We start from the raw sequence: 17,636 nt of genomic DNA on the forward strand, positions 1-17,636 counted from the left end.
AACCTCATTGAGCTTTGAACTTCATAGGCAGGTATATCCAATCATGAGAAAAGGTATTTAAGGTGGCCACTTGCAAGTAGTTCTCCTATTTGAATCTCCTATGAAGAGTGGCATTATGGTCTCCTCAAAACAACTCTCAAATGATCTGAAAACAAAGTTTATTCAACACAGTTGTTCAGGGGAAGGATACAAAAAGTTGTCTCAGAGATTTAAACTGTCAGTTTCCACTGTGAGGAACATAGTAAGGAAATGGAAGAACACAGGTACAGTTCTTGTAAAGCCCAGAAGTGGCAGGCCAAGAAAAATATCAGAAAGGCAGAGAAGAAGAATGGTGATAACAGTCAAGGACAATCCACAGACCACCTCCAAAGACCTGCAGCTTCATCTTGCTGCAGATGGTGTCAATGTGCATTGGTCAACAATACAGTGCACGTTGCACAAGGAGAAGCTGTATGGGAGAGTGATGCGAAAGAAGCTGTTTCTGCAAGCATGCCACAAACAGAGTCGCCTGAGTTATGCAAAAGCACATTTGGACAAGCCAGTTACATTTTGGAAGAAGGTCCTGTGGACTGATGAACAAAGATTGAGTTGGTTGGTCATATAAAAAGGCGTTATGCATGGAGGCAAAAAAACACTGCATTCCAAGAAAAGCACTTGCTACCCACAGTAAAATTTGGTGGAGGTTCCATCATGCTTTGGGGCTGTGTGGCCAATGCCGGCACTGGGGATCTTGTTAAAGTTGAGGGTCGCATGGATTCAACTCAGTATCAGCAGATTCTTGACAATAATGTGCAAGAATCAGTGATGAAGTTGAAGTTACGCAGGGAATTGATATTTCAGCAAGACAATGATCCAAAACACCGCTCCAAATCTACTCAGGCATTCATGCAGAGGAACAATTACAATGTTCTGGAATGGCCATCCCAGTCCCCAGACCTGAATATCATTGAAAATCTGTGGGATGATTTGAAGCGTGCTGTCCATGCTCGGCAACCATCAAACTTCACTGAACTGGAATTGTTTTGTAAACAGGAATGGTCAAATATACCTTCATCCAGGATCCAGGAACTCATTAAAAACTACAGGAAGCGACTAGAATCTGTTATTTTTGCAAAAGGAGGATCTACAAAATATTAAATGTCACTTTTATGTTGAGGTGCCCATACTTTTGCACCGGTCAAATTTTGTTTAAATGAGGATTGCACATTTTCTGTTAGTACAATAAAACTCATTTCAATCCAGAAATATTACTCAGTCCATCAGTTATTAGATATATGAAACTGAAATAGCTGTTGCAAAAAACCAAATTGTTATAAAGAAGAAAGGTTTACATTAATAGGGGTGCCCAAACTTTTTCATATGACTGTATGCTTCTTATGCAAAAGAGACAGGACGCATGACAAACAGTAAAAACATAGTGTATAAGGTAGATAGGTTGTTTAATAACCACAGTAAAATCATAGCAGAGAAGAAAGGAATACCAATTGGAAAAACAATACAATTAATGCAGTCAGACCTGTCTGTTTCCACAGAAATAACATTATAAATTAATATTCAACAAATATCCATGCACAGCAATCATGATAGAGTTAAAAAAAGATGTTATGACATACACTGACTGTCAGGGTAAAGTGAGGTCATATAGATGTGGAGTCGATATAAGTCTTTCTAAAATAAATGCATGTGCAGTATGAGTTAGACTGACTACAACAACTATGAATCAGGGGCATAGGTGGTCAATAAATATGGTGATCTGAGCACAGCCTATACCCAAATGATCCAGCAACTGTGGCAATTAGGTACTGGATGTATTTACCTGGTGGTGAGCAACCTTATGTGTGGAGCACCTGACCCCGACGCACGTTTCAATATACCTTTGTCAGGAGGTGACGACCTCATGTAGAGTGATGGCTTAAAAGACTAGTAGTAACTAATGGGAAGGAGTCTCAACAAGGGATGATGCATGCTTAGGAGCATGGATTTGGCAACCCGCTGACACCCATGCCATATGACTGTCCCTGTACAAAGTTTTGGGACTCTGTTCTGTGCATTTTGAGAAAAAAAACAAAAAAAACTATTATTTTTGGGGCCTATGTATCAGTAGTATGTGTCAAAGAGGAAGAATGAAGATAATGCTAATAAGAACACCCTGCATACAAGGAAGCATGGTGGCTTCTCAGTGCTGTTCTAGGACTGTTTATCTTCCATAGTGCTGGAAACCATCTGCATGTAGAGAGAATGATAGGTTTCATCAAATGTAAGGAAATCCTAGGAGAAAAACATCAGGCCTTACATGAGGAAAGTGAAGAGCTTCCAACAGCTTGGTTAATGTCACAAAGGAAACATAGTAACTGAGAACAGAGTCTCCTAAACTGGCCCTCAGGCTAGAGGGCCCTAACTATCCCTTATCCCAGAGGTACTTCTGAAGGTGAAGAGGCCTGGCCCGCCACTGTAACCCTGACTCCTGCTCAGCCCTAGGTCTAATGCCTCCTCACCCCCAAACCAGGAGAGGGTCGGGACTGGAGTGGTAAATCCCACACAGAAAGACAGACTGGGGGAAAGCCAACACAAACTCATAGTAATCACTCACAGAGGTATAGACAAAATGTTCTCAGGCGGAAATAAGGAAAAGGAAGAAAATAATTAAAAGACAAGAGTATTTCCACAAAACACCAGAATAGCACACTGAAGTTCACCAGAAGTTGAATAACCATGCACATGGACTGGAATCACAAAAACTATTATCGGCATGAAGGAGAAGATTCCACTATCTTTTAAAGGGTGGATGCAGTCGTGATAGGTCTCCAGAATCCCATGACCCTAGAAGCAATTCACAGGCTAGCAGAAAGTAACTCCTGTTAGACTGATCATTAGTAAGCACGGCTCTCAGTGAACAACGCAAAAGCACTAGGTGGCGTGTTAGACTCTGCATTGTGAACAGGGTCAGAAGGCACCATGAGACCTGGTGAGTTTAACGCTGAACACCATGTGACAGTCTCAAAGAATTCAAAGAATTCCTGAAGATTCTGGAGTGACCATCACAGTTAATTGACAAACTGCACAGAAAACCTTTGATAGGATTTAATGAAGGAAGCTGCAGCATGCACCCACAAATATTAGTGAACTAGGGTCCATTGCTGAGAAGAAATGGGCTAAGATTCTTCTGAAACACTGCCAGAAGCTGGTGTCTATCTATGCATTATGATTGCAGCAGGTTATAACAGCCAAAGTGGCTCTAATAAGCTGCTAGCCATGAAGGTATTGAATAATTTAGACTGTAGTAGTCATTAAAAAGTGGCATGTTATGTTGTGTTGTATGTGAAGAAACTTGTTATATTAGCTGTGTTTAGCTACTTAAATTGTTCTTTTCTGATTGGTTTATTGCAAACATCAGAAAGTTTGTAAGTTTCACTAATAAACCGAATTTGCAATAGGAGTTGAATAATTTTGATGGTAAGGTTTTGCATAGGCATATGGGTTTACGGTTGAGTTCTCTTCAGCTTTGATTTGTAACAATCACTTTATGCTTTATATTATCTTATCTTATATTGTCACTTTATATTATCATAAAAGTTATACCCTTTTGAGGGCATTTTCAACATTTGTAAAGTGACCCTGTTCTGCTTTCATTTTTAAAGTAAAGTATACTTGTTATATCATATGTGAATTTTGGAGGAATTTTACCATGCGCATAGGTTTTGTCACTGTGCAGAACAAAAAAAAATAAAGGAACATACAATATTTAGGTTATTGAACAAGTTAATTAATCATCTTTCAACTGGTAGTGAAACACATATTTTTCTCTTATATGCATTATCATAGGCCAAACCTCTTACAGAACAAATAATTGGGTGGTGGTGTATAAATAATGGACGATAACTTCTATTGTTTTCCTAGAATAGCCGATTCTAGTGACAAAGTCAACACAGTTGTAAGACACTGTGTTCATTGTGTACTTAAAACAGAGATATATTGTGGCAAAAAATATTATGGCGCCAGGAAAAATACTTCACATCATAGTAATTTGTATGCTTTAACAAGCGACCTGGGAATCATTACGTGAATAAACATTGTATTGCACAAATGTACATGAAGGCGTGAAATATTAATTCATAATAATTATGTGTCTATAATAAAAGACTGCTAAAATGTGATTTCCCTTGTTTTGAAAGGTCAACCATGTAACTGTAATATGGGATTATTACATTAAAATAGTATAAGACGTGTATATTCTATAATTATTACTTAGCGCCGAGAATTCATTAGACAGTTTGGCAGTTTGCCAAAGGCAATGTGGGAGATTGTGCAATCAAATTGAAACGGTGCTATGGTCTAATGGAACTAAAATTATGCCTTAGTGAAATGAAAATCCCAACATTACACACCAGTGGTTATAGGCCGAACTGCAGTCATTTAACCAACAAACACATAGCGGGTGTCAAAATTTTACCTATAGCTATAGCCAGCTTACAGCCGTCATTGAAATTATTATATGCATTTAGGGCAAATATTCTGATCAACCATAACATTAAACCCCTGATAAGGGATGTGAATAACATTATGACATTACAATGTTAGAGAACACGTCAACTGTCCGTTTTTGAAGGGGATGTGTTGGAAACATTTCCCAAGGGCAAGCAGAAGGTTCTGAACGACTTTGAGAAGTACTAAATTGTAATAGTTAGATGTTGGGTAAGAGCCTCTGCAAACAGCAGGACCTATGAGGTGTTCTCCATACATAGTAGTTAGTATCTCCCAAAAATGGCCCAAGGAAGGACAACAAGTGAACTGGCAACTGGTCCATGTGTGTCAAATTCTTGTTAATAAAGGCCAGAATCCTACAAAGGAGCTACGGTAGCACACATTTCTTAATAATAATCCATTGATGGTTATAATAGATGCATTGCTAATTGCTGTGCATCAGCACACATGTCTTCAGACTTCAAAGAGCCTGTGTTAACCCAATCCACCATCAATATTACCTATATTGAACATTTATCCATCAGAACTGCAGTATCTAAAAATGGTAAGTGAGATCTGGTCTGATAAGTTACAACTAGAAGAAGGCAAGTGTTACGACTGAGCCCTTGCACTGACACTAGGAAGAACAAACCATGGGAGATATTCCAGACTAGGAGTACCATAAACCCAACCTTGCTTTGTCCCTGCCTGGGTATAAAGCTGGGGACCCTGAAGTTAATCAATAATAAAAATAAATTTGAAAAACAGCACTCACTATAGTTTAGTGTATGATTTTATTGTGGGAAAAAATAATGAAATATATATATATATATATATATATATATATATATATATATATATATATATATATATATATATATATTTATAGCAGTCAACTATGACTTTATGCAAGGAAAAACAGTGACATAGCATAATGTTTCGGCTCAAGCTGAGCTTTGTTCACAAAGTCACTAAAAGAAAAGACAGAGGACTCACATCAGAATCATTATAGTTAATGTAACATCATAATCTCAACATAAAATGACTATACAATATAGGAAGAAAACTAGTGATGGGTGAACCCGAACTGTAAAGTTTGGGGTCCGTACCGAACACATAGTGTTCGTGCACACAATCCCAAACGCGAGGTTTCCTGAGAATCTCGTGTTACAGATCGGGTCCAGATCGGGTCCAGGGGCTGTAAAAAAAGCACATTATTAAAAAACATTATGATTATACTTACCGGTCCCGCAGCGATTCCTGCACACTCTGTTTCCCGGCCGCTTCTGCTTCCGCGTCCAATCATTGCTGTGCCCCCAGGTAACCATCACTGACTAAAGGACCTTCCATGACGTCATAGCCATGTGACCAGTCTGGCGTGAATGTTGTACAGACATTGGCTTACAGACTGGTCACATGGCTATGATGTCATGGAAGGTCCTGTTAACTTCCGGGGGTATTCACTGCACTGCTTGTCACTCGGCAGTCTTTGGCTGTTTTCAGCCGTGTTCGCAGTGACGTCAGGGTTCACCCGATTATGCATTAGTGATAGTATGTATTAATGCTTCACTCCTTTAGTGGTGCATAGAAAACAAATAGCAACAGTTACAGTTACTGAACATTCCCAGTGCACATGTGTAATGGGTGTATTTGGAGTCCCAATTGGGCAGCCGTGGTTGCTACTGTGCATGCGCGGGTGGAGGAGACAACCAGGAAGCCAGGAGTTAAGTGCACATGTGCTTGACAATTACACTGCAACATGCGGACGCTGTGATTTATAACATGAAGGGGGGTGAGTCATGAGAGTGTTAAGGACGAGCAGGTGTGAGTTAACCACTTATTTACAGTAGCGGTGCATATGCATAATGCTAAAAGGTTTTGTTTCTGTATATGATGTGTTGAAACAAAAGTTATAGAAACTTATGTAATTTTGAGATTGTATATTTTCTGTAAATGCTCATGTATATGATTTTTTTTAATAATTGCTCTAATGAGATTTATAATTGGCAAGGGTATAAAAACCCTCTGTGAAGTGCATTTTGTTGTACTGCTTGACAAATGTCACCTGTGACTGAAGCGTTGCTGTATCCTTTGGGCCAATAACAGGCGTTTTTTCTCATCCTATGCTGAGTGCTGCCTTCAATTACTTCTGAATATTGAAATCGGGTGAGACTGATTGGAAGGATTTTGCACCAAAACTGGTAAAGTGCTGCTCCAATTTTTGGATTTTGGATTCTTATATACTATCATATAATGACTGTATTTGTTTTGTGTCATTAAGGCTATTTGCGCACTTTGCCTGCGTTTCAGCTGCGTTTTGAACTGCAGCGTTTTCATGCCAAAATGCATACGTTTTGATTTTCCAGCAAAGTCTATGGGAAATGGGGATTTCTTGTGCGCACAATGCTGTTCAAAACGCAGCGTTTAATTTGCATAATTTTGGGCAAAAACTCTGCGTTCAAAGAAGCAGCATGTCAATTGTTTTTGCCATTTGGGCTGCGTTTTGCTAACATTGAAGTCAATGAGAAGTTGCAAAAAGCAAGTAACATCAAAATTCCAGCGTTTTACATGCGTTTTGGACTACATAAACGCATGCTTTTCTGACATCAAAATAATGGAATAATATGTCCCTTTACACACACATATAGTCTGACAATTAAATTAATAAAAATATTAATTTATTGGTATTTTAGCCATAAATAGTATAAAATCGCTATAATTCTATGAAATATAACTATTTTCGTTTTGATATAAATAATTATATTTGTTTTCTTTTTTTTACCTTTTTTCATAGTGTTTGACTGTTTAAACTTTATTTAGCAGTGTCTTTATGTTCAAAACGCATCTGTCTTTACGCAATGAAAAAGCATGTAAAAAGCGCTAAAAACGCGGCTAAGGCTATGTGCACACTAGTGCGTTTTGCCCGCCGATTTACCCGCGGATTTGCCGCGGAAATTTCTTGAGAAATGTCTGCAATCTTTGTGCAGACATTTCCCAGCAAATTCTATGGTAAAAAAAAAAAGCTGTGCGCACTGGTGCGGATTTTTCTCAAGAAATTTCCTTGAGAAGAATTTCTCGAGAAACTTTCTTGAGAAAATGAACATGTCCATTATTTCCGCAGGTACCCTGCGGATTTCGGCAGTACAGCCTGCAAAATCCGCAGGGAACCACCCGCGGGCAAATCGCGGCAATTCCGCGGCAATTCCGCGGCTAATCCGCGGCAAATCCGCGTCAAATCCGCATGCGGATTTGGTGCGGATTTTTTCCGGAGATCCGGAAATCTTTTACTCCCAGAAGTTTCTCAAGAAATTTTCTTGAGAAACTTCTCATTTCTAGTGCGCACAGAGCCTAAACGCGGTAAAAACACACGCGAATTTATCGCGTTTCTGTGGCCAAAAGCAACTTTGGCAAAAGCAATTTCTGCCAGAGGATGCGTTTAAAACTGCAACTACCTCGAAACAAAGTGCGCACATAGCCTTCGACCCCGTCTCTGGCTGAGTCTAAATTGCTCCGCCTTATCTTTGTGCTGTTTGGTAGTCAGTCTTTTGGTTCTTCTGAAATCTGAGACAGTCCCGTATATAATGATAATGATAGTGTAATAACTAAATTAAAAGAGGGAATTGTCTTTGGGGATGTATTTGAACAAACTCTCCCACCCTCCCAACCCCTTCACGACCATGGACGGATATATCCGTCATGGAGCGTGTCCCGTTAAGCCCCGCCCCCTGCCGCGGGCAGGCGGCGGCGGTCAGCACACATATCAGCTGTTTTCAACAGCTGACATGTGTGCCTGCTAGCCGCGGGTGGAATCGCTTCCACCCGCGGCCATTAACCCCTTAAATCTTGATGCCAAAGTCTGGCAGCAAGATCTAAATGCGCGCGGCCATGTTTTTTACTTACCGCCGCCCCCACCGGAAGTCACGTGCGTGATTACGTGACTATCGGTGGTTGCTATCATAGCACAGGGTCATGTGATGACGCCTGCAGCTATGATGTTTCACTTTCGTTTTCCCTCGGCACGGAACAGAGGGAAAAAGAAAGTGACTGTATCTGCTAGGGAGACTAGTAAAATAAAAAAAAAAGGTAAAAAAAAAAAGTTTTAAAAAATAAAAAAAAAACAAAAAACCTAAAAGTTCAAATCACCCCCCTTTCCCCCCATTGAAAATTAAAGGGTTAAAAAATAAATAAATATACACATATTTGGTATCACCGCGTTCAGAAATGCCTGATCTATCAAAATATAAAATCAATTAATCTGATTGGTAAACAGCGTAGTGGCAAAAAAATTCCAAACGCCAAAATTACGTTTTTTGGTCGCCGCAAGTTTTAGGCAAAATGCAATTATAGGCGATCAAAACGTAGCATCTGCGCAAAAATGGTACCATTAGAAACATCAGCTTGAGACGCAAGAAATAAGCCATCACTGAGCCATAGATCCCAAAAAGTAAGAACGTTACATGTTTCGGAAAATGGCGCAAAACGTGCGCTACTTTTATTGGACAAACTTTTGAATTTGTTTTAACCCCTTAGATACAAGTAAACCTATACATGTTTGGTGTCTACAAACTCGCACCGACCTCAGGCATCATACCCACACATCAGTTTTACCATATAGTGAACACCGTGAATAAAACATCCCAAAAACTATTGTGCCATCACACTTTTTTTGCAATTTTTCCGCATTTGGAATTTTTTTGCTGTTTTCCAGTACACCATATGGTAAAACTTATGATTTCATTTAAAAGTACAACTTATCCCGCAAAAAAGCAAAAAACAAGCCCTCATATGGCAAGATTGACGGAAAAATAAAAAAGTTACGGCTCTCGGAAGAAAAGGAGCAAAAAACAAAAACGCAAAAATGGAAAGTGCCCCGGGGCTGAAGGGGTTAAAGTTTTTATAGTGTGTGGTGTATCATGATTCTTGTTGGCCAGTGGCATGATTGTCCTACTCTATAAGTTTTCCCAGACTCCTCCATGGCTGAAATCTGACAGGAAATGTTTTCTCTTCATTGCTGAACCTGTAAAGGATTTTCTGGAGCATCACAGGAGTATTTGTTTGACCTAAAACGAGAAAGGCAAATTACGCTCCTGGGATTTCTCCTGATGCAGTTAGGACATAATGCACACAATGTTTTATTTTATGCTCCCCTGCTGCACCACTCACTGATTCTATAACATATATGGGTGTGGCTTTTCCTTCAGGGTGACCTCCCCCTGTTAACCTTTCCTGAGGTGCCCACTAAGTTATATTATACCTGGACCCCACATGTAATTTTCCTTAGTTTGTCCCTAGTTAATATTTTGTGTATCCTCTATTAAGCCTACTAACTTGTACTGGCCTTATAAGAAAAAAATAAACTTAGATACACTGTTTTATTTTTGTCACCCACATCAAGTTTCAAATAAAATATGTTATCCATCCAAACTTCAAGGTCTAGGCACAATGGATTATACGTCCCCTCACCATGTCCGCTCATTATCTATTCATGCCTCTCTGCCTGTCTTAGCTCACATAAAAAACATACTCTATTCAGACTTAAAGGTAGAGAGAAATGCGAAATAAACAGTTTCCTAATATATACTCTTATCATCTTTCATAATACAAAAGAGCTAACATAGCACCCTCACATCTACTTAATTTAGAGGTGACAAAGCAATTTACATTTCTTGTTCTGCCACTCACTGTTATGTCTGCGATCTGTGATACTCCTGTAAAAACTATGGAAAGACTGCAGCTTAAAACAAAAGGGTACAACCTCATTCACTTCATGATACAAAAAAACCCAGAAAACAACCAGCAGACTTAAGCCTGCTTTACACGGGACGACCGATCGTGCGATTTCACGATCGATCGTACCCGCCCCCGTTGTTTGTGCGTCACGGGCAAATCGCTGCCCGTGTCGCACAAAGTCATGAAACCCCCGTCACAAGTACTTACCTGCTGAGCGACCTCGCTGTGGGCGGCGAACGTCCACTTCCTGAATTGGGAGGGACGTTCGGCGCCACAGCGACGTCACACAGCCACCGGCCAATAGAAGTGGAGGGGCTGAGATGAACAGGATGTAAACATCCCGCCCACCTCCTTCCTTCCGCATAGCCGGCGGGAGCCGTGGGACGCAGGTAAGCAGAGTTCATCGCTCCCATGGTGTTACACGGTGTGTCGTGTGCTGCCACGGGAATGATGAACAACCGGCACAAGTAAAAATAAACGATATTATGAAACTTAGCGACGAGTACACGACTCACGATTTGTGAGCGATACTGCGTTGCTCAGAGGTTTCACACGAGACGACGTCGTGTATAATGCCGGATATGCGTCACGAAAACCGTGACCCCGCCGATGCATCGCACGATCCGTCGTCTCGTGTAAAGCACCTTTTAGGCTATGTGCGCACTAGAAAAATGATTTTTCTTAAGAAAAATCTGCATCCTGTGGCAGAATAAAGCACCCGCGGAAAAAAACGCGGTAATAACGCATTCGTGGTATTGCCGCAGTTTTGCCATGGTATTGCCGCGATTTTTCCACAGGTTGGTACCTGCGGGTTTTTTTTACGGTTATCTATGGCAAAAACTGCAGATATCTGCGGAAAAGAAGTGACATGCACATTAATTCCGCAGCGGAAAATCCGTGGGTAAATCCGCGGGTATAAAAAAACGCAGTGTGCGCACAGCATTATTTTATACCCATACGTTTTGCTGGGGAATGACTGCAGAAATATTAGAAACATTTTCTGGAGCAAATCCGCGGTAAAATCCGTGGTAAATCTTCAGCGTGCGCACATAGCCTAAGACTGGATTGACATTTAAATTACACATAAGGAGTAAGATTAAGCTTTTCTTATGCCTCACAGATCTCACAATTATTTTGGTTACCAAAATAAAAGCCTACTAAACAAAAGTAAAATAATCTAAATGCAAAACTTTATACATAAAAGAAAATAATCAACCCTAGAAAGTAATAAAACAAACAACTATGTACATATAAGAAATACTACTGGCCTGCTAGAATTCAAGGCCTACACAATGTTAGTTGAACCTACTATTTCTTTCCTGTTTGTCACATGGCCTCCTTGACCTTTCTGCACATGAGATAACACATAATAAAAAAACATTTTTATATATATATATATATATATATATATATATATATATATATACATATATATATATATATATATATATATTTATTCATATATATTCATTCACATATATTATAAAGTTCTAACAATTAAAAAGGAAGTTTTGCATGGGGACTTTTTGCAAATGGAGAAAGTACACAGGGTGCTACATGCTTGCTCTTCCTGACTACTTGCCCTGGAAAAGTTGACAATTAGGCTTGTGGACCATGAAGATTTCCTCAACCTGATGATGGTGGTTGTCCTGCATTACTTGGTCCCCAGGCGTCAATATATGTCCCTGTGTGCCATCCCCGCCTTGAACCTGCTTGTGTCCCTGAACATCACCCATGCCCTGACCAACGCAGTTAAGTTTCAACAGCAGTATACCTATAGGATTGTAAAGCAATATGCCGTGCCTTTATGCCTGTAGTTTAAAACTATACCGCTCCAGCAGATATCCCTACACTGAATGCAGCTAATAGTGATATTAAAATGGAATAGAATAGATGTAAGCCTGAAAATGACTTTTGGTTTTAGGTTGCAACAGCAAGGTTGGTAAGGCATGAATCCTTGCCTATAGGCCTCTAATACACTATCCATTCTCTAGCAGCTTGCCATACACAAAATGCAGCTAAGAGCAGTATTATTACAAGATAGAATAGATTTTTTTCTAGGTAACAGCAAGGTCTGTAAGGCTAAAATCCCTGCCTTCATGACTTTAATACACTATCGCTTCTCCAGCAGCTTGCCCTATGCTAAATGCAGCTAAGGGCGGCTTTGCACGTTGCGACATTGCACGTGCGATGTCGATGGGGTCAAATCGAAAGTGACGCACATCCGGCGTCGCAGTCGATATCGCAACGTGCAAATCCTTTTTGATACGATGAACGAGCGGAAAAGCGTCGTTATCGTATCATCGCTGCAGCCTCCGAAATTTCAATAATGCCGGTGCAGCGACAGGTGCGATGTTGTTCCTCGCTCCTGCGGCAGCACACATCGCTGTGTGTAAAGCCGCAGGAGTGAGGAACTTCACCTTACCTGCCGCCGGCTGCAATGAGAAGGACGGAGGTGGGCGGGATGTTTACATCCTGCTCATCTCCGCCCCTCCACTTCAATTGGCCGCCTGCCGTGTGACGTCGCTGTGACGCCGCACGACCCGCCCCCTTAGGAAGGAGGCGGGTCGCCGGCCAGAGGGACGTCGCACGGCAGGTATGTGCGTGTGAAACTGCCGTAGCGATAATAATCGCTACGGCAGCTTTCACTAGATATTGCACGTGCGACGGGGGCGGGACTATCGCTGCAGCATTGGTAACACATTGTTACCGATGTCACAGCGTGCAAAGCCCGCCTAAGACTATTATTAGAGAATAAAATTGAATTTTTAGGTAAGAGCAGCAAGGTCTGTAAGTCTAGAACCCTGCCTACATGTCTCTAATATATTATTTCTTATACATCAGCTTGTCCTACAATAAATGCAGCTATCAGCAGTAATAGAGAATATAATTTATTGGAATTAGCCCTGAAAAGGACTTTTGGGTTAACGTAGTAGCAGCAAGGTCTGTAAGGCTCGAATCCCTACCCTTATGCCTCTAATACACTATCCCTTCTCCAGCAGCTTGCCAACACTAAAGGCAGCTAAAAGTGGTATTACAAAACCAAGAGAAATGTAGCCAATAGACAATACATTAATAAAATGTAATGTTTTATTGAGGATCATAATAAAAACAATAAACAGCAAGGGATAGTAATGAATAAAGTTCTTAAGCAACACAAGGCTCAGCAAGTGGATTGCAAACAGATAGCCAAATATTTATGTAAAGATATAAATATATATCACGTCCCAATTATCTGTTCCCAAAGGTGGGAAGGTGGGTATAACAATAAATTAAATGGATGTGATATACAGAAAAGCCATAGGATTTTAAATAACTGTTTGCATATCGCTAAAAAGCACAATCACAGGCAAAAAACAAGGGGGAAAAAATACCACAAGAGATCCCATCATAGAGGTAAATTACCTGTCACCATTGAACCACTGCTAAGCCACACCAACACGTGTTTCGGCTGTAGCCTTTGTCAGGGAGGTGTGACCACACGTAGCCGCATCATGCACCCAGGCTTCAGAAAGAGGACAAAGATGGCTGAAAGAGGAGGCGCCGACACCGGAGAACGGAGACACCCATATGGCCCACCGCACAACCGTTAGGTAAGTATTATAAAGTGTTTTTTATGTTCTCACAGCGACTTGGGCTCTTATATACAGCATGTTAGAATGCAGTATATAAGAGCCCGGTGGTGGTGGCCGCAGCTTATACACCAAAAAAGTGGTGACAGATTCCCTTTAAATCTAAAGGGATTCTATAGATGTGGCGTTATCCAATGTAAATGTTACCAGTATGCACAGAAAAAGAATTCCACTCTAATTTTGATAATCCTAATTGACCTACAATGGGAAAGGTTTATTCTGATTTCAAGTCAGATAGTGAGAAAAATATGAATACGTGTCTTTTTAGAAAGTGTATGTAAACTTCTTGTTTTAATTACGGTATATGTGTTTATTTAAATGCAGTCTTTCATATATCGTATACTTCTTTTGATTCCAAGGGGATTCCTAGCAAATGTTGGGGAACTACTCCCTATTTTAATTGAGAGATCTTCCCTTATAGTCGTTATAGTACGGCCTACTCTTTTTATATGGCAGCTAAATTTGGCATATTAACAGACCAGGATAAAGGCTTAATTAGCCCAAATGCATAGTCTTGCCTACAACTGCTGTAAGTAAACTGACAGTTTTACTTTGACTCTGGATTTTAAAAATTCAATAAAATAAAAGCTATATTTCATATTTCCTGGATGTTGGTCCTTTGCTGGATTTCTGCTCTTTTCATACATGGTGTGTGGTAAGCTCTTAAGGGTGCTTTACACACTGCAACATCGCTAACGATATATCGTCGGGGTCACGTCGTTAGTGACGCACATCCGGTGCCGTTAGCGACATCGCAGCGTGGGACACCAAGGAGTGACGATCAACGTAAAAAATCGTTGATCGTTGACACGTCGCTCCTTCTCATAATATCGTTGCTGCTGCAGGTATGATGTTGTTCGTCGTTCCTGCGGCACCACACATCGCTACGTGTGACACCACAAGAACGACGAACATCTCCTACCTGCGTCCACCGGAAAAGAAGGCAGAAAAGAGGTGGGCAGGATCTTCTGCCCCTCATCTCCGCCCCTCCGCTTCTATTGGACGGCTGCCGTGTGACATCGCTGTGACGCCGCACGAACCGCCCCCTTAGAAAGGAGGCGGGTCGCCGGCCAGAGCGACGTCGCAGGGAAGGTAAGTCCGTGTGACGGGTGTAAGCAATGTTGTGCGCCACGGGAAGCGATTTGCCCGTGTCGCACAACCGACGGGGGCGGGTACGCTCGCTAGCGATATCGATACTGATGTCGCAGCGTGTAAAGTACCCTCTACTCTATCCTTGCGTTGACCTCCAGGTGGATTGTGAAGTTAATACCAGATAAACTTCAGGATCAGTGAGCTGGCTGTATCGGTTTTCTTTTCTGAAATATATTGAGCCATATACACATCAGTTTTAAAAAGGGATCCATGTGTCTCATTTGTGGGACTCAAAGCATAGCCTATTACCATCTAGATTTGTTTTAGAATTGGCCAATTAAAGTCTAAGGGAATCACAAAACAGATGAAACACACATGCTTTGTACTTCAGTGTTCCATCTGTATTTCATTCATTTTTCACTGTTCCATAGCTGTGTCATTGAATAATGTAAGTTCAGTCTACCTACTTCAGCGAAAAAACAGATGAGAGAAGGCAATATAGATGACACCAGAGAGGAAAAACAGTTTGTTCTTCACATATATAAAAATAGACACAGATGTGTGAATATAGCGTTTGACTTTTGGCCCAGGAGAGGTACGTCTGATATAAAAAGTTTGCGTCCCATCAAAGTAAGAGATGCCTTGTGATGACAGATTTTATAACCATATTTTTGATAGCAGCAATGTGGTTCTGTGGTTCACATTTCGTATATTCAATGTGCGCATACAGAATTTTTTGTGCACAGAGTGAGCTGCTGCGCTTTATGTTATATATATATATATATATATATATATATATATATATATATATATATATATAAAACATATATTTAAATATATATATATATATATACTAGAGAGACAGGGAAAGAGACAGGGAAAAAAGACAGACAGGGAGCCATACAGACAGAGACAGACGGACAGAGGCAGGCAGGGAAAGAGACAGACAGACGCAAAGAAACAGACAGGGAAAGAGAAAGAGAATGAAAGAAACTTTCTGTCTCTTTCCCTGTCTGCCTTTGTCTCTCTCTGTCTCTCTTTTCCTGTCTGTCTCTCTCCCTATCTGTCTCTTTCCCTGTCTCTCTGTCTATCTCTTTTCCGTCTGTCTTTGTCTGTCTCTTTCCCTGTCTGTCTGTCTCTTTCCCTGTCTGTCTGTCTCTTTGCCTGTCTGTCTCTTTCCCTGTCTGTCTGTGCCTGTCTGTGTCCTTCTGCCTCTGTCTGTGTCTTTCCCGGTCTGTCTCTATCTCTCTGTCTCTTTCCCTGTCTGTCTTTCTTGGTCTGTATCACACAAAAGCTTCTTATACTATGAATGTCCTTTGTTCCTAAAGCAAACAATCACAGCTCCTATTAATGACCTATAGCTCCCAGCTCCATTGTCTTTAATGGAGGCAGATTTCTTGGAGAGTAACTGTAAAGTTTGGGGTTAAATTTTCCCACCAAAACATAGTCCTTGACGTTCCCTGAGTCACATGAGGCATCCGTGCAAAATTTTGCAATTGTAAATGCTTTAGCGGACATACACACATACACACATGCACACACGCATGCACACACACATGCACATGTACACTCAGCTTTATATACTAGATATATGCATGTGTGACACCCCTGAACTAGTCAGGATGTCACAGGGTTCTGCACGTCTTTCTTGCCTGGTGCAGGACTCAACCCCTCATGGTTCTGGGATCCTAACTTTTGGTATTGCTCCATCAGCATGCAAATCCTAGTCACACCTCACACCACACGCTGTCAGGCACACCAGTGCGTGGTCTAACTGGAACAGGGCCACCCACCTAGGGGTCAGGCAAACTGGTGGGAGGGGCAGAGTCAGTGCAGTGGTAGCCCTCAGAGAGTTAGGTGCTAGGGGGAGTTGAAGCTCCCTGACAGACGTTGGCTAGGTCGCAGACGGTGGTCTGGGACCGAAGGAGTCAGAGATCCGGTCGCAGGGTATTGGAGAAAGGTGCCAGGCTTAGTTTTGGGGAATGGTTGGCACCGGAGTACCTAGTAACCGAACCGGTACCGAGCACGGCAGGGTACTGGACCCTAGATCAGGGAATAGCTTCACACAACCTGATAATTAACCTGTGGAGCATAGTATCTTTATGGACTTTCCCCAAGAGCTCAGAGATCGAAGGCATCAACACAACGAGGGGGTTGGGGCTTTCCAGCTTATGCGGCCCACTAAAATCCCAAGTGTCAGCCATCGAGAGCACAGCTTCCCTACTTAACAGTGGGGACCGGGACCCCGACAGCTTCAAGCATAGGGGTCACTCAAAACATCTAATATAAAGTGCATGGAGGTAAGGTACAGACCATCAGCAATACCAAAGGGAGCGGACTCCCGGACAAGCTCCCATGAAATGGCAGCGGCACCCAGAGACTTGGTTTACCTTTGTGTCAGAGTCTGCTTTGCTGCCGCATCATTACCAACACTGCCTGAGTGAATACGCAGTCCTCCCCTGCTTCCAATCTGCACCACGCTCACCTATCCCTCCATCATCCAGAGTCCCAAGCCTCCCCTACCCGTGGAGGGAATATCGTCTGGCTCCCCCACTCCATCTCCCCTGGGTACTCCCATTGGCGGCGACGGTACTCCCCTTACCGCGAATCATGGGTGGCGTCACAAACTCTTATCCCCTGTAAATACTCCCTTTGCATTTGAAGTGGCCTTGAGCCCCCGGATCCTGAGACCCTCGAGCCACAGCAGACCCCAGATCCGAG

This window comes from Anomaloglossus baeobatrachus, chromosome 1, assembly GCF_048569485.1.
Source record: "Anomaloglossus baeobatrachus isolate aAnoBae1 chromosome 1, aAnoBae1.hap1, whole genome shotgun sequence".
Taxonomy (NCBI): domain Eukaryota; kingdom Metazoa; phylum Chordata; class Amphibia; order Anura; family Aromobatidae; genus Anomaloglossus; species Anomaloglossus baeobatrachus.